Source organism: Cavia porcellus, unplaced genomic scaffold, assembly GCF_034190915.1.
Source record: "Cavia porcellus strain 051 isolate PalLab524CR breed Dunkin Hartley unplaced genomic scaffold, mCavPor4.1 scaffold_27, whole genome shotgun sequence".
In the NCBI taxonomy this organism is placed as follows: Eukaryota; Metazoa; Chordata; class Mammalia; order Rodentia; family Caviidae; genus Cavia; species Cavia porcellus.
The window spans coordinates 25,317,843-25,344,241 of record NW_026947510.1 but is presented as its reverse complement, the minus strand read 5'-3'; positions in this window follow the sequence as shown (position 1 = coordinate 25,344,241).

Genomic DNA, 26,399 nt, shown 5'->3' with positions numbered 1-26,399 from the left:
TCACTCTTTACACTGTCCAGTCTTAATATGTTAAACAAGATGAAACCTGGGGCAGGATGACTTTCTTTTGAAAGTATTCAATCCTCATCGAATTTAAATATTTAACTCCCCCTTTGACATTTAGGTCAATTTAATATTTTCTTATAAAATTTATGAAATTCCCAAAATAGTCAAGGAAAAAACGTATTCAGCCCTCTAATTCAATTGTGAATTGAGAAATGGCAATGAAGATTTCATTTGGTTATGCTTTCATGGACATGCCTGTTGCTAATTTCATGAAGCAAGGTAAGTAGTCCTGCTAAAGAAATCATGGTGCGCATTAGAAAAGATCCTTTACTGGCTCTTTGTGGTCTGTGAAACCCTGCTGCATTCAGCTTACTGTCCTTAGCGAGAGGATGAAGCCAGTGGATGGGAGTGAAGAAACAGATAAAGCCAACACTGAGGCCTCAATCCAAACCACGCAGCCTCACTTCTGGTAATAAATGTTACCATGGGTAAACTTAGTTATACCTGCTGCAGCATATTTCTTCTCATTTTTGTGCAGAATCAGTCACAGACTGTCCTGGATTGACAAAGTCTGAATTAGTAAGGTTCAGATTCTGGCAGAGGCCCATCATTGTTTTGACAGAAGTCAGTCAAGCACATGTCAGTTCTTAAAAGGCTACAATAACTGTCCATGCATTTTATAACACTTTTGTTTTGCACTTCAGCTGCTCTTTTCACCATATTTATCAGTAATTCCATTGTTTAGTTGCCTGGTCATTTCCAAATATTACAGTATTACAGACCATTTGTGTAACATGGAATTCCTTGTGTCCTACATTCAAGGGCAGATTTTGAACTTCATGATTTGGAGACACCTTTCTGATTCTCACATCACCTCCCATGTGCTCTGCTCACAGGGCCAGCTATCACAATTATGTAGGTGCTGCAGCCCACATATTTCCACAGGGCTTTTTGAAATTCTGCCTTGTGTGGAGTATAACAGAAGAATACAAGTTTTTCAAATGTTAGAACTATAAAAGTTCAGTGAAGCTATATTGCCTTTTTGTTTAATCTAAAAGAGACAAATATTCTTCCTTTTCTACAAATACAGAGCAGGTTCAAATACACAGGTAGGTTGTAGAAAGAGACAGATTTAGGGAACTTTTAAGGTGCTGAATCATAGAAGTCTTTTATGTATTTGTTTGACAATGTACTAAAAAGTGCACCTTTTTAAAGCAAGAAGACATATTTTTTGTTCTTTGGTCATTAATGTAGTTTTATTCCTCATAATGTTGAATTACATTATTCCTTTCAGGAAACCACTCATGTTGCTTCCTGCTCCTTGGCGTAACGAAGTCATGCATATGCATGGCGTGTCCCGAGTGTCATTTTGGGAAAGACTGTTGTGTTTCTGGGGAGAAATGAGGTTAGATCCTTGGAGCCACAGAGGCACTTTATTTTGCAGCGTTTAGTTTATGGATTGAGTCCGAAGATGAGAAAGAAACTCCATTTTAAATACTATGTTGCCAGTGTGCAAATGCTCCATTTACTTACATCTTCAAATTCAGCTGGGAAGTCTAATTAAAAAAAGATACATGTCAATACTTCTTTGAGGAAACATAACCAAAATGTGCAATTTAAATATCACACTTTCTTATTATTTTAAAAGATGTTTACTACCTATTGAAATTTGTATTTACCTTATATGGAGATCAAAAAAAAAGTCTTTAAAAACTTTTTGGGGCAACAGAGAGGAAAAAATGAAATATGTCATTAAAAGATGAAAGAAATTGGAGCCTCCTAACTAGAGGGCTCCAGAACTACCAACAGATGGTGCAACAACCTACTTTATACTTAGCACTGCTGGAAAAAATAACTGAAAATGACATTTTTTTCCCTTGGTTTATTAATCTTTAACGTGCCTAAAAATATAACAATTTTATTAATAGCAACATTTAAATCATAATTGTGGAAGCTGTAATAATTGTATTAGAATAATGATACTGCTATTATACATGATATCAACATTTTATGCTAAAAGGGACTAGAGAATTCTGGTCCAAATTCTTTTTCTGTAGCTTTTCCAGCAGGGTAAAGTCTTCAAAAGAGCCCTTATCTCTAACCTTATCAATGACTCAGTGGTTGATTTAACATCATTGTCTCTCAGCCTAATCCCATTTAGCTCCAGTTGTCAGAACATGGGGGTATACAATCATTAAAGTCAATATTTTTCAGCAAATGTTTTCCTTAGGAAATTCTTCACTTCTGCTGAGGGAGCATTCATCTTCTCAGAGTGATAGAATTGTTAAAGAGAACATGATCTTCCTCCGTCTGAGTTTCTAGCTGTGAATCAGCATGTCATGTTGCCTAACAACTCCTTTTGAGCCTCTGGTTATCTCTGAAATAAGATAGAAAAATTTTCACACATATTTAGTTCATACTCTGAAGGTATTTTCTACAGATTCAACAATATCATACTAATGGACATAATTAAGGGGAGCTAGCTTTTATTCTGCTGCTAGAGCTCTGATGGTAATATATGTTACTATTAAAAATATAGGTTGTCATTAAACTGCAACTGTTACAGTATACAAAAAGAAGAGAATGAAAGCTTGAGTTAAAAAAGAACACACAATGCTCCAAAAATTAGCACTGTAGATGATAAACTAAAATGACAAAAAAAAAAAAAACTGGTGACAGACATGGACTTTAAAAATTATTTTATTTTGTAATTTGCATTATTTATTCTTAACAAAAATAGCATAAAAACTGTCAGAAGGACCATCAATGACAATTTATACTTAAAACAATAAATTGTAAGCATTTGTCACAAAGATGAGGGAAAATAGAATCTCTGAAAAACTAAAATAACCTATTGGGTGTATTTATACTTGAATCTTAGTCATGGAGAATATGTTCTATTAAGTAAAGAGGGCTAGTAGTTTAACAATGAAGTGACCTTCAGTGTATTATAATTAGGAAATATAAGATTAACTATAACTGGGAAAAAAATAAGCTAATGCATAGAATTTTAAAAAATATTTCAAAATATGGTTTCTTTTGGAAGTCTCTAGAAATTAAATTTCCAAGATCACTGTGATCATTTACCCAGATTAGAATTTGACCAAAGGCAATACATTAGGATATGTATTTCAGAAGCAAGATTAAATAAGTAAATGTCGATAAAGCACTTTTTCCATTGCTTGTAACAATTATTATTTATATTACCATTAGAACACAGCAAAACGACCTTCAAATTTTTAGGTATTCTACTTTTTAAAAGAAATTTTATTTAAAAGAGAAAAAAACCCATGAAAAACAAAAAGCAAAAGAGAAAAGCAACAACAACCCAAAATAATGACTTCCAAAACAAGATGATAAGAATTTAGCAATGATTTTTACATTGCATATTGTTAGAGTTGCTTAGGTTACCAGATAGAGACATGCAAAGTTAATCTAGTCATATCCTTACTAATTGTTCTTTTCCAAGAATTAATAGAATTAGTAGAATAGATATATTAGCTATCTTATGCATATATATAAATTTATATTTTTCCTTTCCCCTTTTTTCTTTCCTCTCTTCCCCTATCCCACCTACTTTTTCCCTTTGAGCAATTTCTTACCCTTATTCAATATTTACTGTAGAGTTTGGATCTTATGTACTCTTAACATTTCTTACAGTAGGAAGACAATACGATATTTACACGTGATTGCACTTATGAATGTAGATACAAGTCATGTTCGTTTACTGATAAAAGCCTCAATGCACTGCTTCTTTATAGCTGAGTAGCATTCCACTGTTTAAAAATACATCTTTTTATGCATTTATGCATTTAAAAATACCACATCATTTTATGCATATGTTGTTGGGCATTTGGATTATTTTCAAAATTTGGCTATTACACATTGTCCTGCTATAAATTATGGGTGCACATATATCACTGTAGTATGATACTTTCAATCTTTCTTAGAAGATATGTTTTCTAACATAGTTGGAGAGAAATTCTTACCTGGGCAGAACATGTGCATTGTGATTGGAGTGGTACATTCTCAGTGTGCATCGCCTTTGTTGGTTTAACCATAATTTTCATTTTATGCTCTAAATGTCAAAACGGACATACATCTAACAAAAAGTACCAACCTCCACTAATTTGTAATAGTCCATATTTCAAGCAACGACATTACACAGACCTCAGTCTTTGAGTGTTTTTCTTATAAAACCACTAATAACTCATAGATTCTCTTCCTCCTATATGATGTAAACAGTAAATGGAGACCAACTAAATGAGAAAAGCAAAGGTTATTTATTCTGACTTTATCTCAGCAAAAGAATCAGTTGTTAACACTTGTGTTTGTTTGACAAAGACTCAAAGGCAGATAGGAGACTGTGAGAGACTTACGGTGGGAAAAGGGAAACCTTCAGGATGATCTGACTGGAATGTGTTGGCTCAGGGAAGACCTGAGCATAGCATAGCTCCATATTGAGATTGCCCAGAGCCATGAGAGGTCTAAGATTTTACATGACTGGTAACCGACACATTGTGCTACCACAGCTTCAAGGCTGCCAGCAGAATACATGAAAATCAGGAATAGATAACAGAAGACATTATTGCTTTTGGTTCAGCAACCAGCTTGAGCAATCTGGTAGGTGCACTGACTAGAATTGGGGTACCCTATGTGATTGGTTAGGGAAGCATATCTGGTTTTTTTTCACTTGCTCCTAAGTGGAATGTACAGGCAAAAGTTAGGGAAAAATAGAGAAGTTGTCAAGTCTAATCTATTTAAGGCTGATTGTGAGAGAATTTGTGGGTCATAGCTCCAGATTCATATATTGTATAGCTGTTGTCATTTTATATATTCAGTCTCTCAGTATAACACAGCTCTATTGATACTTCTTCACTTTCTAAGAGGGAGAGATTTTAGGTGATAATGCTATAAATGAAAGGTGTAGGAGAATTGTTATGGTGCTTTATTTGCATGAAAAACTCTATGGATGGTTTCACTTGGATTTTTTAATAGGTAGTATCTTTACAGTAGTATTTACTCAGCACACTGATTCTATTGCTTCCAGCTGCTCCAAACCTAAGGCATAGACTCATGTTGAATTCATTTCATTCTCATCAAGTAACTGATATTAACTTTCTCAGTATAGTTGTACAGCACAAATGCTCTAAAATAGTTTGCAAATTTTAAATTTTAAATAAAATATTTACTTTCATGCAAAACTCTTTTCTTATGAAGCACGCTACTAAACAACTTGCTTTGTGGATCCCAGAGAAGTTATTGAGGAATAATGAATGGAAAGAAGGGTGAAGAGTAAAAGACTGAAAAGAGAGACTGACCAATGAATGTCTGTGTAACTTCAACCAAATCAAATGCTATGAAAATTAATCATTAGTCAAACTAATTGATTTATAAGATGAACAGTATACTCAGGATAAAAATAATGATATGAAATTGAAGAATAACTGCTTTTGAAGTTATTGAAAAGAAAGAAAATATCTGCAGTGACTAAAGTTAATGGCCTGCTCCTGCTCTGCTGTCAGATTTCTTTCTTTGGAATACATATATATTCCCTGTCTCTTCCCACCATGCAATGTTAGCTCACTCATCACAGTAGGATAAAATTATGATGAGAATATTGTTCCCATATTTTGAGTATTCCCTGATGTGCCTTTTGGGTGATGAGAATGATTTTTCACTTAGTATGTAAAGAACCTGATTTTAAAAATGAAGCATTTCTCATATGTTCAGGACCTAAATGCATGATATCAATTCACGTTTTTATGAAAACACTCATTTGAACCTCTCAAACCCCATTGTTGATGGCATTTGCTTGTACATAGCCATGTGTGTGGCTGCCTGAAGATGGAGACTCAGCGTCACCCAGTTGGCAAAGAAAAGGGCCATGAAAGGCCTAACATCGCCACTTGCCACAAATATGGGCTGGCGCAGTGTCATGGGTGCCAGGGGAACACGAGATTGTAACATTAAAGAACATTGTTAATCATGGGGCAGCAGCCAGGCTGAGTGGGAGTCAGTGGGACTACATGAGGTCTGGGTAGAAATACAGATGATGCATGTGCGGGAAGGAGTGTGGCAGAAGAGAAAGCTGAGGTCTCAGCTTTTTTATAATGAGTAGAAAGTGGGTGTGCCATTCACTCTAGAAAGAGATGTTGAAGACATCTTCTTCATATCTTACCTCTTCTGGGCTGTGCTATTCAAATACCCTTGAAAGATGTAGTCATGGGGAACCAGTGCTCCTGCTCTCAGGATGCACAGAAATATGAGAGATAGTTTGTACAATTATCTCCCCACACTTAGATGAAGTTTTCCCATGGCCATAGATCTTTTTCAGCTGCTCCAAAAATCTGACCAACAGAGGCAGGGGACACATCTGCTCAATGTGTTCCAAAAGCAGGTTTTCTATGACAGCGCTTGCAATCAAAGCCAAAGCAAGAAAATGCCTAAATTCCACACAAGCACAGTTCTGACATGCACATGATACCCCAAGGAAGGAAGTGCCATTTCCATTTAGTGACATATCTATTGGAATCTGCATTGGCTGAGGGTACAAGATGGCAGTGCCCTCACTGTGTCACCTGGCTTAGTATTAATGACTGAGTATGAACCTTGATCTGAGCATTGACCGAGGGTGTCTCTGTTTGCACAAAGCCAGGCAGTCTCTATCTGCCCCACGGAATGATTCAGAGAGAGATATATGAGTGTGGGAACACCCAGAAGTGCCGTGTGTGTTCTGGGAGGTACAGAAGTTCTTTCCTGATGATCCAATGAACTTCTCATGAACTAGTGGGAAAACAATCAAATTGCAGACAGAGCCTCCAATTTGGGAACACACCACCAGCAGCTGGTTAAATTTAAATGGCTCACTGTGATTTGGGGGAACCACACAAGAGAAAGAGGAAGGTCGCTATGGTCCTGCTTTATGTGGCTCTCTGGATCTAAGGTATTCCACTCCCATTTGCAGTAATGGTTATCCTTTTCACCATTATTAAGTCAGTGTGTACCATTCCAGAAGCCAAGACTTTACTTTTCAGTCAGTCACCCCCTACTTACATCCAGAATTTTTCTTAAGAAAAGTTCAGATACAATCTTGAACAACTATTTGTAAAATGACAATATGTAAACATCAACTAGTGATTTCTTACTGTTTATTTTTTTCTCTGAACATATGTATTATTTCTACCTATTTTCTGTTTTGTTTAGTCTTTCCTTAAAATTAAAAAAAAAAAGAAAGGTTCAGATACAAGAAGGATGAAGGTATTTTTATAAAACTTCTAGAGCTCATTGTTTTCTTTCCTTTGCTACATTTTGTTTCTTTCCTTTGAGCATTGCACAGGATTTACAAGCATGTACAAAAACAAATCACCATCATATGGTCTAGGACCCTGTGTCAGTATGCTTGTGTTGCTATATCAAAGTACCACAGGTTGGATGGGTAAACAACAGATTTTTAAAGTATTTAATCATCTTTGGAGCATTGAAGTCTTAGACAAAAGAGAGAAGCAGGGTCCGTTTCCTCGGTGTGAAGACAGGGAGTTCTAATGGTGTATCTTCTCAGGGCTCTAATCTTTTTATGAGGTTTTCATTTTCTCTGCCTCAGCTAAATCTAACAGCCCCCCAAGTTCTCATCTTTAGATATCAACAACAAAATTCAATATTTTTTTTCCACGGGACACAATTCAGTCTATAGCACATCTCAGGTCACACAAGCAATCCAGATGGCTAGACCAGAAATAAGTTTAAGTCCAAGACTGTCTTTTGGTCAGGTTGCCACCTAAAGTTATACCAACCAGATGGTCCTGGGGTGGCTATTAGGGAGAAAAAGAGATGTTATACTGGGAATAAAGATGGTGGAGTCACAGATGTTAAAAGTAGGTATTTGTAGTATCCTTTTTATTTCTGATCATTACCAAGGAGATCGCAGCATTTTGGAGAAACTTGCTTTTGGTGCCTAACCTCTCTGGCCATGGGTGTGACCAGAAGGAAGCGAGGGCACTAGAGTCACAAAAAAGTCCATTCATGTTTCAGGAGGCTGCTGGGCTTGACCATCTCGTGTGCTGTGGATGGTTGGTAGAATGAAGGGATCATCAGAGAGGCACTTTTGGCTGTCAGCCTACTATTGAGCTTCTTTTTGTATAGAAGATGCAGTATTATCAGGCTGCAAGCAGGATGCTGGGAACACAGCCCATGTTAGTTTCAAAGGCTTAGTGGTGTGGCTAGAGTCAGTTGATTGGGCTAGAAGAATAATGCCACAGTAAGATAAAATGTTAGCTGTGTAGAGGCCCAAGTGACTGCCCCAGAGGAGACCTCTTATAATTACTATGGCAAAATATACAAAAAATTACCATTTTAACTACTTTTAAAAGTTCAGAGACATTAAGTACTTTCGCATGGTTGTGCAACCATCACCTAGAATTTTTTTTATCCTTTGAACACATACACTAACTCCTCAGTCCCTCTCCCCCCGGGCCCCGGTAACTGCCTTTCTGTCCTCTGTCCCTATCAGTTTGACAGTTCCAGGTACCTCCCTCAAATGGGGCCACTCAGATCTTGTGCTTTCCTGACTGGCATATTTCACTTAGATACTGTTTTCACGGCACGTCTATAGTGCAGCACATACTGAAACTTCTTCTTCTGCAGATTAATGCTTCTGACGTACATTTTTAAACATAAAATTTTCTCTTTTTTGCATTTTAAAATTTTAAAGAGGAGGAATAAAGCCAAGGAAAATAAAACCATTAAGATAAACTAGTATAAGTGATACAGGACTTCGAAGCCTTACAAAATCAGCAGGTTACCATAACACTTCTTGTCTTCAAAATAGCTGCAGACACCTTAGGACATAGTAAAAACCTACAGAACAGAATAGAGTAGAAGCAATAAAAACAAAACAATGAATGCAATAAAGGACTTCAAAATAAGCGAACTGTAAATCCAAAATGACTACCATAATATGTCTTGCTATATTTTAAATAGCTGCTCATATTACCAGATTTGACATAATCAAACAAGACAAAAGAAAATAAAACCCAACCCAAGAAAACCATGAAAATGATATGGTTTCCAGGGAGGCACCACCACCTTGTGAGGCCTGGTTCTCTTCCCCTGCAGTCTGTGAACGATGCTAACTCACAGAGAGAGGCTTGGGTGTGGCTCTCTCCACTCTGGCAGCAGACTGTATGTGGCACTGGCTTCCAGGCAGGGATCACCTCCTTGTGAGACCTGGTCCTCTCTTTAAAACTTAAAATTTTCATTCCTACCTGAAATCAAAGTCAAGTCTATCAGATCCTATGGCCAGGTGATTTATATTGTGTAAAATGGTAACTTTTGTGGACAGCTTAGAAATTGTTTTGGGTAAGTGGTAAGACCAGGATAAACTAAAATCTAAATCATACTATAAATAGAGATATGGTGTCATAGCAAGATTAAATTTGATTCTACTACCAAGATACTAAAGTTTGACCTTTGTGTACATTTCTTAATAAAATAAAAGTAGAGTAATGTGCTACTAAAAAGTTTATTAATGCTCAACAGGACGAGTAAGACCTTGTTCTGAGAGGAGAGTCTTCCCACAGAGACTCTCGGCTTTTTATGCCTGTCAGTGTCACTGTGGATTGCGGACAGCAGTAAATCTGCGACTCGCCACATTGTAGCTAGCACAGTCAGCCTTTATTTCTAATGTTCACTTGACCTCTTTATCCATTTCTTTCCATTCCCATGCCAGTATCACCTTGTTCTTAAGGAGGCTATGTTTCAGTCAGTTTAAGCCTCACTAACAAACGAAGTGAAATCTTCAATCTACAGACCCAGGGAGCAGAGCAGCTGAGTTGAAAAGGCTTGCCTCCAGAGCACAAATTAGGTGTGGAACATGAAATGCTACTCCAGAGTGCACCTTCCGGGCACGCACTTCAGCTGGAGCCAGCATCTTTCAATGAACCCAGAAACATTTACTTAACCGTTCCCTATAGTGGTTTTGCGAATAATTTTCAAATCATTAGTCACTAGCAGTTTACCTGCTCTGTAAAATCTACACAGCTTCTTCTCATACCCACTAGGATTATCCCCTTTCAGCTGCACTTGACGGTTTTTTTATTGCTTTTAATTTCAGTAAGTATAAAATTTATACATCTACCAATGGATGTCACTATATAAGTGCCTCTTATGTTTAAGTGTGCAAGAGGCCTTCTCACAAAAGAGAGTAGAAAGACATGAAGCATATCCATCTAGCTTAAATTTATCCACACCGCAAATGATGTGCTACTGGATTCTGCTTCACCTTTTTTTTCGCGGGGGGTGGGGAGGGCGGGTAACCAGGGATCGAACTCACAACCTTGCACTTGCCAGGAAGGCACTTACACCACTGAGCTAAATCCCTGGCTTGAATTCTGCTTTACCTTTAGGATTGATTCTCCTACCATTTCCAGTTGGCTATGATGAAATTACTCAGAAATATATTACTCCAACCTTGTGGCTTCTGTTCCAGCTCATCAGATGCACTGAGGATCCCAGCAGGAGTTTCTTTTGTGGTGGGAGAAAGGTGAGGGTATAGAGTTCCAGCAAACAGAACAAGCAGTGCTGCCATCAGGAAGCTGGACTTCAGTCCTACTCCTTTCAGTGGACCTTGGTTTTGTGCAAATTCCCTAATGAAAATGCATGTGTTTTTTTAAACTTATAAATATGAAAATAGTATTTCCTCCTTCCACCTTACCTGTATGTTATTTAACGGTTGAAGGAATGGTGCCATGTTTATCATCTTGGGAGTGAGAATCGAGAAATGTCTTTAAAATAACTAACCTAAGGTCACATTCCCATTTTGCAGACTAACCCTGGCAGTTTGGCTATTAATGCTTCCAAGATGGCATTTAAAGAAGGATGCAAGCATACATGTATTTATATAAACATCTAAATGCATTAAAGGTAAGTATTCAGGCATGTGGACACAGAAGTTTTCATTTGTAGGACCATCCCATGGTGGATGCTGAGTGGCTGAAAGTCTTTGGGGAAGAAGAGGCCCATAGGACCAAGGTGTTCCTGATGGCATTGATAGGCATACTCCTGGGATACCAGATGTCTGTTAAATAGGTTTTTTTTCCTCACGGTACACTATAATAACCTTCTGGAATACATATCCATGATTGATTTTTGAAATGTTGAGTAATCACTTCTGGAATGGCCTTGATAAAGGCACAAAATGTTTCCTACAATGCCCACGGGATGTGGAATAAAGTTAATGTGGGTTCAGTTCCTTATCCCGGTGTCAATGCTATCAACTGACAATGTCTTTGCTCTAAGCACTTTCAAAAGCTCTGTAACTAAGAAACTCCAGGAGGAGGAGGTGAGTGTTTGACCCCATACACCTTCAAGATTTACTGAGTTCAGAAAGATGAGTTAATACATCAATGATTGTATAAGAACATTTTAGTATCGCTGTAGTTGCACAATCAACCTCTCCATGGTAAGACATTAACAGATTATCAGCTAGAGAAAAAATACAAATCTCAACAAAAAATTGATGTTTACTATTTTCTAAGACAAATGCCATGTCACGTGGCACACGATGCAAGTAAGCATTTTGAACTCACTTCTGACCACAAGAACCATCTTCCCTTCCCTACCACAGGATCTTAAGGGCTCACCTTGCTGTATTCATTTGCATTTTCTATATATTTCTGGGGATTCAGCAAACGGTCCCTGAGCTCTCTCTCCTCCCTCACTTTTAAAGGCAAGGTCTTGTTATGCTGTCCAGGCTGGCCTTGACCTGAAATTCCCTCCTGCAGTCTTCCAGGTCACTGGCCTCATAGGCATGTGGGCCTAAGGCTGGCCTCACTTTTGTGTCATGATTGCCATGAAGTCCTTTTTCTACTGTGGCCTCAGGTAAACCCATGAAGGAATGGTATATGGTATTTGAGTGAGCCACAGTTCCCACATCTTAAGGAACTGCCCCCCCCCCCAATGATTATAGTAGATTCACTATGCCTGTCTTTTCCTATAGTATTTTTCTTTACATATCACACTTTTTAAAAGTCCTAAATCTATGATCATTGAGTACATAACAATTTCAGTGAAAATGTGTACTGTGATAAATCTGATAAATTTCGAGTCAATTTGTATAATTTATCCTTTCTTGATTGTTTTCTTCTGATGCTGAGAATAATCCAAGACCTCACATACTGGGCAAGTATAAGTATTTTTTATCACCAAGCAAATGCCCTAGCTTGTAATTCATCATTTTTTTTTCTAATTGATTTTGAGACTCTGTCTTTAACTAGGGTAATGATATGCTTTTAAAATTTATTCTGCTTGGTTGTGTAAGTTGATGTTTTATAAAACCTAATGGCCAGGCATGGTGGCAAAGACCTGTAATCCCACACTCAGGGTACGCTGAGGCAGGGGGCTAATACATTTGAGCTCAATCAGGGCAACTCGGTGACTTAGTGAGGTCCTGAGTCAAAAAAGGCTGGTGATGTAGTTCTTAGTGCATAGGTACTGGGCTCAGTCCTCAATACTGCACAAAACAAGACAAGACAGACAAGACAAGACAAGACAAGACAAAACAAACAAACCCACTGTTTTCCTTCCTATGTTCTCTTTCGTTTTTTTCTAGAATAAAAAATATACATATGCTATTCTGTTTGATATTTACTTAAAGAAACCATACACTCAGTTCACCTTCCAAGATTTTTTTGGTTTTTGTACTTCAGATTAGATAATATTTTTATTTGCCAAATTTCTTCTGCTAAGCTTGTGAAAACACATTTTCTATTTTAATGATAACATTTTTTCTTTTAAAAAGCAAAACAGAAAAAGGATAGAAATAATATAGAATTTCAGAAAAAGTAAGAAATCAATACTAGTTAATATATTGCATATTGTTATCTTAGAAGTTGTTCTTCAGGTTACAAGATCCAGGCATAAAAGTGATCAAACAGTGATAGCACAGCCTGTTCTTTTTGATGAACCAACGGAGATTAGTAGTATAGCTATCTACCTTGCATATATATACATACATATAGTTATATATTATACCTACATACATATAACCTTTTCCTTTTTTCCTTTTCTCCTTTCTCCTATCTCAGTTGTTCTTAGTTTGCAGTAGCTAAATCTTGGAAGCAACTAAAACCCCCATCAACTGCAGAACGGATAGAAAGATGTGGTGTTTTTATACAATGGTATATTACTCAGCTATAGAAAGAATAATCTTGAGGCTTTTATAGATGAATGGAAGCAGTTTGAGACTATACTTATAAGTGAAATAAATCAGATTCATATTTGCAAATATCGTATTGTTCCCTAGTGTAAAAAAGTAATAAAAATAAAAAACTGAAAGTGTAATAAGATCCAAAATATGCAATAGATATTTTAATAATGAAAGGGAAAGAAAATAATAACACTTTGAACTTTAGAACTTTCCATTTGGTTCTTTGTTAAATTTGTCTTTGCTGAGACTTCATATCTGCTTATTTATTAAGATCATATCTTCTTTTAATTATTTGAACATATGTATAATGATTCAATATTTATGCCATAATAATGTATAATCGTTCACTTACACAGTGGTCCATATTTACTTATTTCTTCATATATATATATATATATATATATATATATATATCTTCTTATTGTGTCCTGCAAATTGCAGAAGATACTTTGTACAGACTGTAAGTAATGCTTTATTCCTGTTAGTTACATTTAATTACCTTGTGTTTGTAACTTTTTGCCATGCTGATCCATGCAAAAAAATCAATGTGTCTCTCAGTGCCCTCTAAATTGGTCAAGTCAAATTGCAGTCTCTTTCCTGTGAGGATTTTATTACAGCTTTTCAAACACTTTTGTTAAGATGGAGTTGGAGTAGGAATCACTCTGGGGCATGATTTTATGACTAAAGTGAAACCTTTCTGGTGTGTCAGCCTTGATAATGAGGTGGCAAAATCTCTTTGTCTTGTAGCAACCTGGGTGCCTAGAACACTTCAGAAGATCTTTAGGATCACTGATTATCCCCTCCACCCCAATACACACACTGCAGCATTCATTATGTCAAAGGCTTAAACAGTCACAGTAGAAACACATGCAGTCCATTGCATGGGCAGGTAATCAGAGGAGTTGCCAAAGGGACTTTGGCACTGCCCCACAACTACTCACTGCTTTGTCACACAAGTCCCAGTAAATTTCAACTGCTTTGAACTGTGATCTCTGCATTTGTGTCTTGTTGGTATTATGATTTTCTGCTTGGGTGACAGTTTGCAGTACTGCTGTTTAGAAAATTAGAACAACCCATGAAGAACCAAGATGGTCATGGGTGGCCGTGTTCTTGTGCCCTAGTCCAATGCCTGGAAATAAGTACTTTATAAATGTACAGTGTGATTTTATGTTTGATGATGATGGTAAGTTAGTACACAAAAGTTATTCATCATAGTCAAGGACATATTTAAAATTCTGTTACATTAATAATAATTTTCTAGAGTAATGTTTCTGCAAAGGAGTATTTTATACATAGTATTTTTATGAATAAGATTGCAGCAAATGATTTATTAAAATTATCAATCTTTCATTAATTATAGGAATTACATCCATTTTTTACTATCTCCATTTTAATGATGTTAAAGAATAAAACATGGGAGGATAAAGAGCTTATTTAGTGTTACATATTAATAAAGGCAGAAAAGCAATTTAAAGTCAATTTTGAATGATTTCAAAACTTATCATCCTAAATACATAATTTATATTCCCTGCACCCCCAAGTATGCACAAAATACATGAGGAAGGAGAACTCAAATGTTGCTAAGAAACAATTTCTTTTTTTAAGAAATACTCCATAAGAGCTACCTATTTCCAAATTTTTGGAAGAAACTTCTAAATGGTTTCTTTCATGAATTTACAATTGCTAATTGTTGAAGAAAGAGAAAAAGAAAAAACAAACCATACAGGAAATTTTTGTTAAAGAACTCACTGCTGACAACTGTATAATCAAGGAAAAAGGGGTTCTCGATAGTTTGTGAAAGATTGAATGCTCATAATTTTCCTAAAACTTAAAAAGATATGGCTTAGATATTTTAATTAGCTGTTACTGTAATCTTTCTGTGATATACACAATTCTGTAAAGCAAAGGACGTACATCCCTTTCTTGTAGAACTGTAGGCAGTTACAACCCAGCTGGCTAAGCTGAGCACAGAATCTGGAGTCAATGTCCCAGGACACCTGGTGAGTTGCAGGCAGGTCCACAGGCCTCTCTCTGAAGATCATGGAAAACTTGGGAGCTCTTTTAATAGCAGCTCAGATGAGCATAATGTGGCTAGGTACATCTGCACGAAATTTTAACAATTTTGGTATATAATTCTTTCCATCTCTAAAGCAATTGACATGGCTACATCTAACGTTACTGAGGAAGGAACATGCACTCACGTTGTGCCCTTACTCTGCAAGTACCCAGGGAGGAAGAATAGTAAAATGTGAGAAGTAACAATCACGATGATCCAATCTACTTAATGAAACTTTCCATCACGTTGACAATGTATTCTTTACCAAAGTAAGATAAAGCAGAATAATCTGTGTTCACCTTGGCTGTCCGATCAAACATTTGCATCTGGGAAGAGTGATATGTTGGAAACCTACAGAATAAGAGTTTGAGAAATATCAATTAATTCCAAGTCGTTTAATAATTCCGGACGATCTGACCCAGTGTGCTAAAGTGTGAACATGTATGAACAGATCAATAATACTGTCTTTGTTCTTTTATTTTGTTCAGGACTTAGAATGACTTTGATATAGAAGAATACAGAATGAGTGACACGCTTATTTTTTTTAAATGATAGTTGTATTCATAGTATTTGTGGTCTTTAGTTTAAAATTAGAATACCAACATGAGCTCTGGATATATTTTCATGTAATAAAGTGTAGGAAGTAGTTTAGTCTGTTTCTTAAGGTTCAAAAATTATATGTTAGCTTCTCAAATGTTTAGGAAAATATTATTTCGTATTCTCTTATTTTTTCTATTCTCCACATGTTTGGAAATTATTGAGTTTTCCAATTTATGGTAAAAATAAAAATTCTAAATTCATTAGTAGATTTTATAAATAAATGGACTATTTATGATTAAATATTTCTAGCACATTAATACAGATGTTTAAAGGTTTTAGTATGCTATAAAATCATACTTAGTTGCTAACGTTATCTTGAGGTATGTTTTATTCAGCAGCCTCTCTAATATAAGCTGTCATTTACAAATATGGTTTTATTTAAAATAAGATATAGTATACATTGAATAACAAATAGTTCAATAACTTAAGTTCTATAATTATCTCCTAAGAGTATCTTGCTGTCAGTAAGAGGCAGATTTATTCCAACACATTTAACTAACAATAGTAAATGCCAGTATCTTTAGCTCATTCTATAAAAAATTCTATGTAATTCTAGGAAATTATTTTTAATGTAGAATCATTTTTCTTAATAGACATATATTCATTCAAGACTTTATTTGCTATTTTCCAGTCTTTCGGCATAAATATCAGGGACATCTGAGTTTTGAAAGTGCTAATTTCCTCCACATGCTCATATGCTTTGGCTTAACACACAGGAGTCTGTTTGCTTTTTGGGAACAGAGGCGGAAAGAAGAAAAGTTATAGAGAAAATAATAGGGAAGGAAGAGATTATTCAACGAGAGACATAAAAATGCTTTCTTAGGTAAAAGATATGGTCATAACTTGACTCTGAAATTTAAAAAAAATAATAAATCTTTGTACTATGGAAAATGTGATATTTTCCTGACATCTTAACAAATAATACAATCTAATAAGTGAATTTTCATTTTTTAAAAAAAGAAAAAATAATATGTAGGCCATTCTAATGCATTAGGGAATTATTTACTTTCTCTTTTCCCCTCTTTGTGCTCAGTATTTAAATCTTTAGACTTTACTGTTACTAGGTCTCTCATCTGGCAACTTATTAAAATATTTTATTCAGTGTAGAAATGTGAACAGTCTGTTCACTTGATTTAACTAGTACTGAAGCATCTCATTTTATTTCCTTATGAAGGTACCAGAGGTTGTATAACTGTTAGAAGAGATAAGCAGGCTTTTGGATTTCAAGACCTGTTTTCTAAAACTACATTCTTTTTCAGGCAATTTCTTCTCAGGCTGCAACTAGAGACTTTTCCCTGTATCTACAAATATTCTTGCTTATAGAAGAAATGGCAGAGGGTCAAAATATATAGAAACAAAGCACAGAGCTTATTGGAGATGGAAAAACCTTCTTGTAATTTGCTAAATGTGCTATGTCTAAATGCTTTTAATGCACTGGTTGATAAGGTTGTTGTACAGGGAGACCTGTGCTACAGTGCAGGATGACCCCTGAGGACTGTTGGGGGCACAAATATGGAGTGAGTTCCCAGCTGACTCGGTCTCCAGACACTGAACAGGCAGCCTGCCTACTCTAGTGGACTCCTCGCACAAGTCAGCCACTCTGGCTGAGTTTGGAGTCCCTTGTGCAATAGTATGTATGCAGTGTGATTAATCTGGCTTTCCTGCTACATCTCTGTTTATTTTGCTTGATTATTTATGAGAGTATTTATGTTGTTTAATTCTGTATCCACAAAATATTACCAGGACAAATCCATCCAAAAGAAAGTTTTAACCCTTAGAGTCTTGTGACCACAGACATTTTTTTTAACTCTAAAAATTTGTTTTTTACTGTAAAAATTTCATTCTACAATTATTTCAATTTATGACAAAAAATTATAGCTGCAACTTATAGTGGCCATACTGTGTGAAAGAACATAAAGTTTTCTGAAATTCTTTTAGGCATTAAAAAAGGAAAAAGCAATTCCTGTTAATCTCATTGTGATTCTTGCCTTAATTACATCTGCGAAGAGCCTATTTACCAATGAGATCACATTCTGAGTTTTTGGGCCAGTATGAATCTTGTCTACACTATTCAACTAACTTCTTGAGATTTTGAATAGGCTTTGTTATCTCTGCTAATTAGAAAATAAAAAATTGAGTAGAAAATAATTGAAGAAGGCATTTTCCTCTATTTTGTCGAAGAAGGAATAAACTAAATTTAAATTGCAGAATGTCACAGCAGAGATCATATTCCGGCATGCCAAGTGTCAGGTATTGTAAGCCCTTCTGCTCTGCTAGCTAATGTGGCATCTTTTCTCATACTTCACAGCATTATGAAAGCTGGTGATGCCCACATTAGAAGCTTTGCATTCATATGTCCTCGGTATTGGTGTCACTGAAGAAAAACAAAATGGCAGGATTTTGTGAGACTTCCCTTCCCTGTCCTCAGATGACTGTGACTTGAATGATAAAAAAAGGCTTGCCAGCATATGGAGGCTCTGTCCAGGAGATAAACTCACACAGCCTGTGTATGCCAAGCCTGCAGGTACTGTAGCATGTGATGCTCAATTAAAACAGACAATCTGGCTCTCATCATTTTCCTAACAGATCCTGATAGGAAAAATATGCTTAATAACTGCAGGCAAAATACTGCAGGCTGCTGCAGGAAGAGTGCGGCTCTTCTCAATGCTTGACCTTTTATATTGTGGTACTTACTTATGCGTTGTTCTCCTCATGTTTTATTCTCAGTATAATAAATATCTGTGATTCTTATGTAATATTTTAAAAATTTCTAAAATAAAAATAGTTAATCACCATTAATATTTTAGTTGACATCTTTTAAAATAAATACTACTGGTAGGGATACTCACTCCAAGCAAGGGTTGATGGAATTAATAAGGGAGGATGAAAGAAAAAGGGGAGCAAAAAAATAACCCCACCCCTCTGCAGGATGGCAACTCCGCCTTTGAGTCTTTATTCCATCATTGTGTGGTTTGATTTGAGGAGCTGACTGCTCCATTTCCAGGCAAGAAACGTCTTTGTGGACTGGATGAAAGAGAATTTACACGTATTGCACATTTTAGGAAACTAAATCACTACCAGTAACGGGCAGTGACATGACACTGAGCAATCTGCAGATCAAAGAATTCTATCAGTCACCTGTTATTTATGCCATTAAACATTTTAAACAACATTGTCAGCATTTTCACAAGACTTTCAGATTTCCTACTCTTTCAAACTGCAATATTTCTGGTCATCCTATCTTTATCATCATATCAGACCAACAAAATATTAAAGTCAAATAGGCATTGCTTTTCTTCCCTCCTCTCTTTCATGTGGAAATTGAAAGGGTTGCTGGCCCAGGCCGGATACTGTAGCCGGTAAAGCCAAGGAGCTCCTATCTCCCCCACCCTTAGGAATTTACCTCTGGTGCCAAACTAAGACCAATGGGCTACCTGTGCATCCCTAATGCCCCCTTAGGTTCCACCCCAGGCCGAGGCTACTTATGTGCCTCACTCCACGTGTTCCACGGAGAGATTGCTGGCCCGGGGTGGAGATGCCACGCACGAGGGGGTAGGGAGTGTCTCTCCCCACATTCTCAAAATAAAGGTTAATTATATTTCATACTTCTTATTTTTTCAGCCGCCACCGGTCCTCCCCCCACAGTTCTATCAGAAATCATTGCAAAAGTTTTACCAAAACTTAAATAGTGGCCTTCTCTTGTCACTAGAGGACTATAACAAAAATTGTACCTATAATAATAGACAAAGCAATTATTCACACTTCATCATTATAATGAAGCTGTTAAATTAAAAGCTAGTCAATATATGCACACATACAAAAGAAAAAATTTAGTAGTCTACATATGTGGACTATTAATTCTGCAATGAGTTATCTTTCTAAATGAAAAGACAGAGACTTTAGCCTATCCAAATTGATCTGGAAATAAACTATAACAGCATTTAGAATAAACTTCTGGCACTAAGACCTAAATATGACCAAATTGAAAATGTTAATGAAACAAGATAAATTATGTGGAAATAGAAATAAAATTAACAAAAAATTTAAAATATCCTATTTGTTACTTAGCTATATTATCAAAATAGAAATGAATTCCACATTAGGTGGCCTGAAAATTTGGAAATCTGCTGTCACATAAACTTGGGGAAAGACCTCACTTTCAAATGAGTAAGGTATAGTTTGGATCATTAAGAAGCCTCAATTTTGACTGTCCTTTGTTACTGTCATTTATTTGTCTGTTTTGTTTCTTGTTTTTCTCGTAATTTGTTTTGTTTTTCTCTCTAACATAGAATAGATGTACATGTATAAGCTTATAATGTCTAGAACTTCTTCCAACCAATTCTTGGTTACAAGAATTGATTGTATTATGTGTGATGTATGAACAGCCACTTTGAAGAACAAGAGACATTATGGTAGGCATTGCTGATTTCCTATCATCTTGTTGTAAAGTCCAGCAATGTTTTTATTCTTTGTTTAGAGTGATTTTAGTCTGTTTTGTATTATTTAATTTCAATATAAATGAAGGTATGGACAGTTATTTTGAAGAGAACAAAAGACATTATGGTAATTATTGTTGATCTTCCTATTTTCTGGTTTTGAAGGCCTGTAATCCTTTCATTCTTTTGATTGGTTTTATATATTTTATCTTATTTGAATTCATTGTGTATGAAAATATGATCAACTATTCTGAAGAAAACAAGAGACATTATGGTAGCTACTGTTGATTTCCTGTTGTCTTGGATTGAAATCTTGTGTTGCTTGCATTGTTTTGTTCTGTTCTGTTCTGCTTTGTTTTGTTTTATTCTCTTTAAACAAAATTAAAAGCTTCTTTTTAGCTGGGTGTGCTGGTGTGTGCCTGTAATTCCAGCACTTGAAGGGGCTGGTGGTTTAGCTCAGTGGCATAAGCACCTGCCTTGGAAGCAGGTGGTCGTGAGTTTGATCCCCGGTACCGATAAAAAAAAAAAAACAAAAAACAAAAAACAAAAAACAAAGAATGATAATTCCAACACTTGGGAGGCTGAGGCAGGAGGATTTTTGTGAGTTCAAGACCATCCTGGGCTACAAAGTGAGCTCAAGTTCAGCCTAAATTGCATAGGGACACCCTGCCTCAGAAAGACAAAAGCAAAAGCCAAAACAAAAGCCTCTTTTTAAAGTAAGAAGCATAGGAGAATATATTGTGTGTAATCTAAACTCAGTATAACTGTGTCAGGTTTGAATATGCTACCTTATCTACATCAGTCACATGATAAGAACTTTTCTCATTTTTTCTGTCAAAATATAATAATCTGAGCTCGCAGTAAAACAATAGTTGATGCTTTTACCATTAAAATCATAATTGGGAGTTTTCTTACACTGATTCCAACTTTGCTAAAGTAGAGATCAGATTTTTGCATTTTCTTCCATTAGGAAACATTTTTAAAAATTAGTGATACCAGAATATCTCTATATATGAACAGGGTCATAATAATCTAAGGTCAAGTGGTATATAAAACATTGTGCTGTCTGTATTTCATCATTTAAAATGATTATAATTAATGATAAATTACTAATATACCTGATAATGAGCTAGAATAATTCTTTTAATTGGCTACCTTAGTCTGTCAAAGTTACCAGAAAAGCACATTGTGCAAATGAGAAGTAAATATGTTGACAATATTTATTGTTATGCAATTTCCCCCGTTAGTGGCAAGCTTTTTTCCCCCCAGAAATTGAACTTAAGACCCTGGCAGGCTTGAACTCAAGCCAGGCAGGTGCTTATGCCGCTGAACTATATACTCCTGGCCTACTAGCAAGTTTTAAACAAAATAAAATTTCAGTACGGCCTTAAAATTATTCCTTGGAGCAGAAGACATGTTTTAAACCAAGAAATCACAAGTGAGATTGAAGTGAATGCAAAGACAGTTTTTCTGTAGATTAGATTTGCAAATGAGGAAACAGGTCCAGCAGGGTCAAACTAGTCTTTTCCCAGAAGAAAGTGGACTTGGGTTTTGACAACTTTGGAAATTGGAATCTGTCTGAAAAACGAGTTTTCATAAGTTTTGTAAATCCATTGGCATGTCCAGGTCAAGAGACAAAATGGATCACCCTGGTGTTTCTCCAGCCTTGGAAAAGACCGTCATGTTCTGGAGTATTGTTCTTTCTGGCTGAGTGCCAATCTTCCTCCTGTCAGTAGACTTCTGAAACCTTGAAAAATATTTTGCTCTCATTTTGTTGACCATTGTGCAGTTATTTTGATTTTTCATTTTATCAATATTTTTTGTGGTTATAAACACCAAAGAAACATTAGCATTTGTATCTAAGAGCTCAGTTATTGCTCAGAATTTGAAAGACATTGAAAGCCTTAAGAAATTCGTAGAATCAAATTTACTGGTGATATGGTCATTACTTTTCAGTAAGAGTGGGTGAGCCAGTTCTAGCTATAGATCATGTGCTCGATCTTAATTTTATATTGGTAAGCTCCATTCATGTGTGGTAACTAAGTTGATTCCTGAAGTTCTAGGATCATTTTAAAATTTTGAATTGTGTTATTAACCATTTTTGTAAAAAATTTCCCCAATACTCACTTCTAGCAATTACTAGATAATTAGAACCTTCTCTAAAACCTACATCTATACAGATATATACAGTGCTGAAATTTGTTTATGTTTTCACTGACATGCAGCATGAGCATGGAGAATTTGTTGATATATTTTTTCTTAAGTTTCTTTTTTTTATTTAAGGAGAAAAGAAAAAAAAACAGTGAAAGGGTACAAGTTATACAGATTTACAGAAGAAAAAATGAACAGTAGGAAATCACTAGTTAATGGATTACATATTGCCATCTTTTAAGTTTCTTTTTCTATGCCATATGATACATACCTCATTATACATACCTAGGCACTATTTTTGCCCAGTAATTCAGCACATGATAATGAACTATTTTATTCTTCATTTTTTCTCAATTATTCTTGTTTCTCTCCCAAGTCATGTTAGCAAGTTTGAGTCCAGAGCCAGAGCCAAATTTCTTCAGACCCAGTCCTGCTTTGTTCACTTACAAATATACATAATCTGAGGAAATTACATTGTCTTTTGTGAGGGGCCTCACTTTCCTTCATGTGGCATAGAAACAATGATAAATAGGACAACTTCATACGTTGTATTTAGGAATAAACACCATATGCAGAGTATATACAGCAGTTTCTGCCATGTAGCAAGCATTGCAAAACATTAGCAGTGCTGATCAGATACCCAAAGACACAATCCTGAGGCCATTTTGATTGCTAAAATCACGCAAGATCAAAATCCCCTGAGTGCATAATTGCAAAAATCACAATCTCAAAAGATTAAAATCTCCAGTTTTGGAATCCTGAAAGCCTAAATCACCAAAATCACAGTTCACACACACACACACACACACACACACACACACACACACACACACAAGGCTCTATAAGCAAAAGCAAATTCTGGAGAATAGAACAATTAAATATAAATGAACTTGTATGTTTAACCTTTGAAAGGATAATTTAGTGGGAGTCACTGGAGCTTGGCTGGGAGGATTTATCATCTTCCCTAAGTCCTTCCCTGACTTCTTTTCCAGCTGCCTGGCCTGAACAGCTTTGCCTCCATTTTTCAGTCTTGCTTGGAGCCAGCTAACTATGGATTGAGGCCAAAATATATCTCTCTTTGCTTCCATTGTGGGTGTCAGCTATTGTCTTTTGGCTACTAGAAAGTGACATCTCACTTTTGACTTTATGAATGTAAAGACTTTATGTCTTTATGAACATAACTTGGTCATCACTGTAATATCAATGCAAACAGTGTTAGTTTTCTTGAATGTTTACATTTACAAAAGTTATTACTGCCTGTTTACTGTGTGAAATGGCCTAGGAAGCATTCTATCCTATTTTTATATTTTAAAATTGAGTCTCTTTTAAAAAATGTACATAAATATCTTTTTCATTTTTCATTTTTATCGGTACCAGGGATCGAACTCACGACTGCACACTTGCAAGGAAGGTGCTTGTGCCGCTGAGCTAAATCCCCAGCCCCATAAATATCTTAAAATTATTATTATTGTTATTAGAGACAAATTCTCTCTATGTAGTTCAGGCCAGGCTTGAACTAACTATGTAGCACAGACTGCTCTTGAACACACAGTAATCCTTGTGCATCAGCTTCCTGAGTGCTGGAATTAAAGTTGGGTGCCACTAGGCCTAGTTATTAAGCTAGTTTTCTAGAATTGTATTTTTTATATTTTTTAATCTTTCAAGATTTTATACTTTAGAGATTTTTAAGCCTTAAGAATTTTGACCTTTTAAATTTTCAGCATTTAAAATTATGGGATTTAGGCTTGCACCTTTTCAGATTATGGTTGAAACCCAATGTTAGTAGCTATCATCATTATTACTTTATTATTATTTCATTTTTATCCTCAATACGAAACATCTTCATATCATATCTTTTGTACTATACCTTGTAACAGGCTTGGTTATATATAAGTACCTCATGAATTTTGGTGACTGAATGATAAAATTAGAAGATAAGAAATTATACCCATAGATGAGTACATATTATTTGCATAGGCATGATTTGAATGTGATATTATCAATAAAAATATTGCATTATAAGTATTCTGAGTAGGTTTCCATAGGTGTGAAATATAATCATGAGATACTTGTGAAATAATAGTAGAGACATAAACTCATAACACAACAATTGAAAAGTGATATAATTTCTGAAAAGTTTTTGGCCCAGACAGGACACTGTAGCAGGTGAAGCCTTAAAGGCAGAACCAAGGAGCTCCTATCTCCCCCACCCCTAGGAATTTACCCGTGACTCCTATCTCCCCTACCCTTAGGAATTACCAAACAAAGATCAATGGGCTACCTGGGCATCCTTAATGCCCCCTTAGGTTCCATCCCAAACCAAGGCTACTTATATGCCTCACTCCATGTGTTCCATGGAGAGATCGCTGACCCCGGGGTGGAGATGCTGCACCCCAGGGGATCGGGGGTGTCTCTCCCTGCATTCTCAAAATAAAGGTCATTTATATTTCATACTTCTTATCTTTTCAGGTGCTGCTGGTCCCCCACAGTTCTATCAATTTCAAATGCCAGGATTTCTCCTGAAGTTCATACTCAGTGGAAATAGACAAAAATATAGACATCAGATATTTTAAGGAGACTTTAAGGGTAATAGAAAAGTAGCAAACAAGAAGAAAGTGGAGGAAGTGGAATAGCTGAAGCAGAGCAAGGAAAAAGTAGGAGGAAGATGAATGGGAAAGGCGAGGCAAAGGAACGGAGGAAGCTTGCTTTCTGTTGGGCATGTTGAGTTTTAGCTATAATGTTTCACTAAAGAGTGAACTTAAGTTTGGAATGGTGCTGAATGTGTCAGTGGGATTCATTATTTCTTTTTTCTTTTTCTTTCTTTTTTTTTGGTACCAGGGATTGAAATCACAACCACGCACTTGCCAGGCAGGCTCTTAGGCCACTGAACTAAATCCCCAGCCCCAGGGATTCATTATTTCTGAGAGGGAGGTGATAAGAACATGCAAGCATTTGATGTTTCTTGTGATCCAGCTGAACTTACATTTGAGTCACCACAATTTTGGGTTAAAGGAGCACAACAGGGGATATATAACACTCACGCTAACTGAAAAAGTTTTGGCCCAGACAGGACACTGTAGCCAGGAAAGCCCCAACCGGAAGCCGGAAGCCCCTATCTCCCCCACCCCTAGGAATTTACCTGTGATGCCATCTTCCTGCCCCTGGAAATTTACATATGGCGCCAAACCTAGGACCAATGGGCTACCTGTGCATCCCTAATGCCCTCCTTAGGCTCCACCCCAAACCAAGGCTATTTACATATCCCCACACCACGTGTCTGCCAGAGAGATTGCTGGTCGCCAGTGGTGGGGGGTGCCCATCATCTTTCTCTGTGTTCTCAGATTAAAAGCCACTTTTTATTTTATACTTCTCATCTTTTGGAAATATTTTTCATCTTTTGGAAATAATCCTATCATTTGGTGCCGTGACTTGGTCGGCAGGTGATTGACCCCTGAGACACACCCAATTGAGTCCCCTAGCCGATAACCCGATAACATCCTGGATTAATTCCGAGCTTTTTCCTCTCCCGAGACATCCTTGTCACCAGTCACCTGCACTCAGCATTGGCCAGACTGATTTCAGGTGAGCACTCCCCAGGGAACTCTTGGCACTGGGCAGCCCCAGTTGACTGTTCCCCCTGTTCACATGGGTCTGCGCATTTTCACGTCCTTAGGACAGCCCAGGGCAGGGTTCTTTCTGGGCAAACCTGTGTCCACACTCTAGAAAATCTCTCATGTTCTTTGGGTTCAGATAGCCCAAAGCAGAGATTTTTGGACCGCCCACACTGAAAGGACCACCTCATTTCCCTTAAAACCTTGTGCTTTCACAGGCAAAACTGTTACTGACCCCACGTGGGCTCCACTCGTAAATCTGGCTTTCTTGGAAATTCCTGCAAGAGAGAAAAACAGCAATTATAAGGTACAGAAAGCACATGAGAAATACCAAT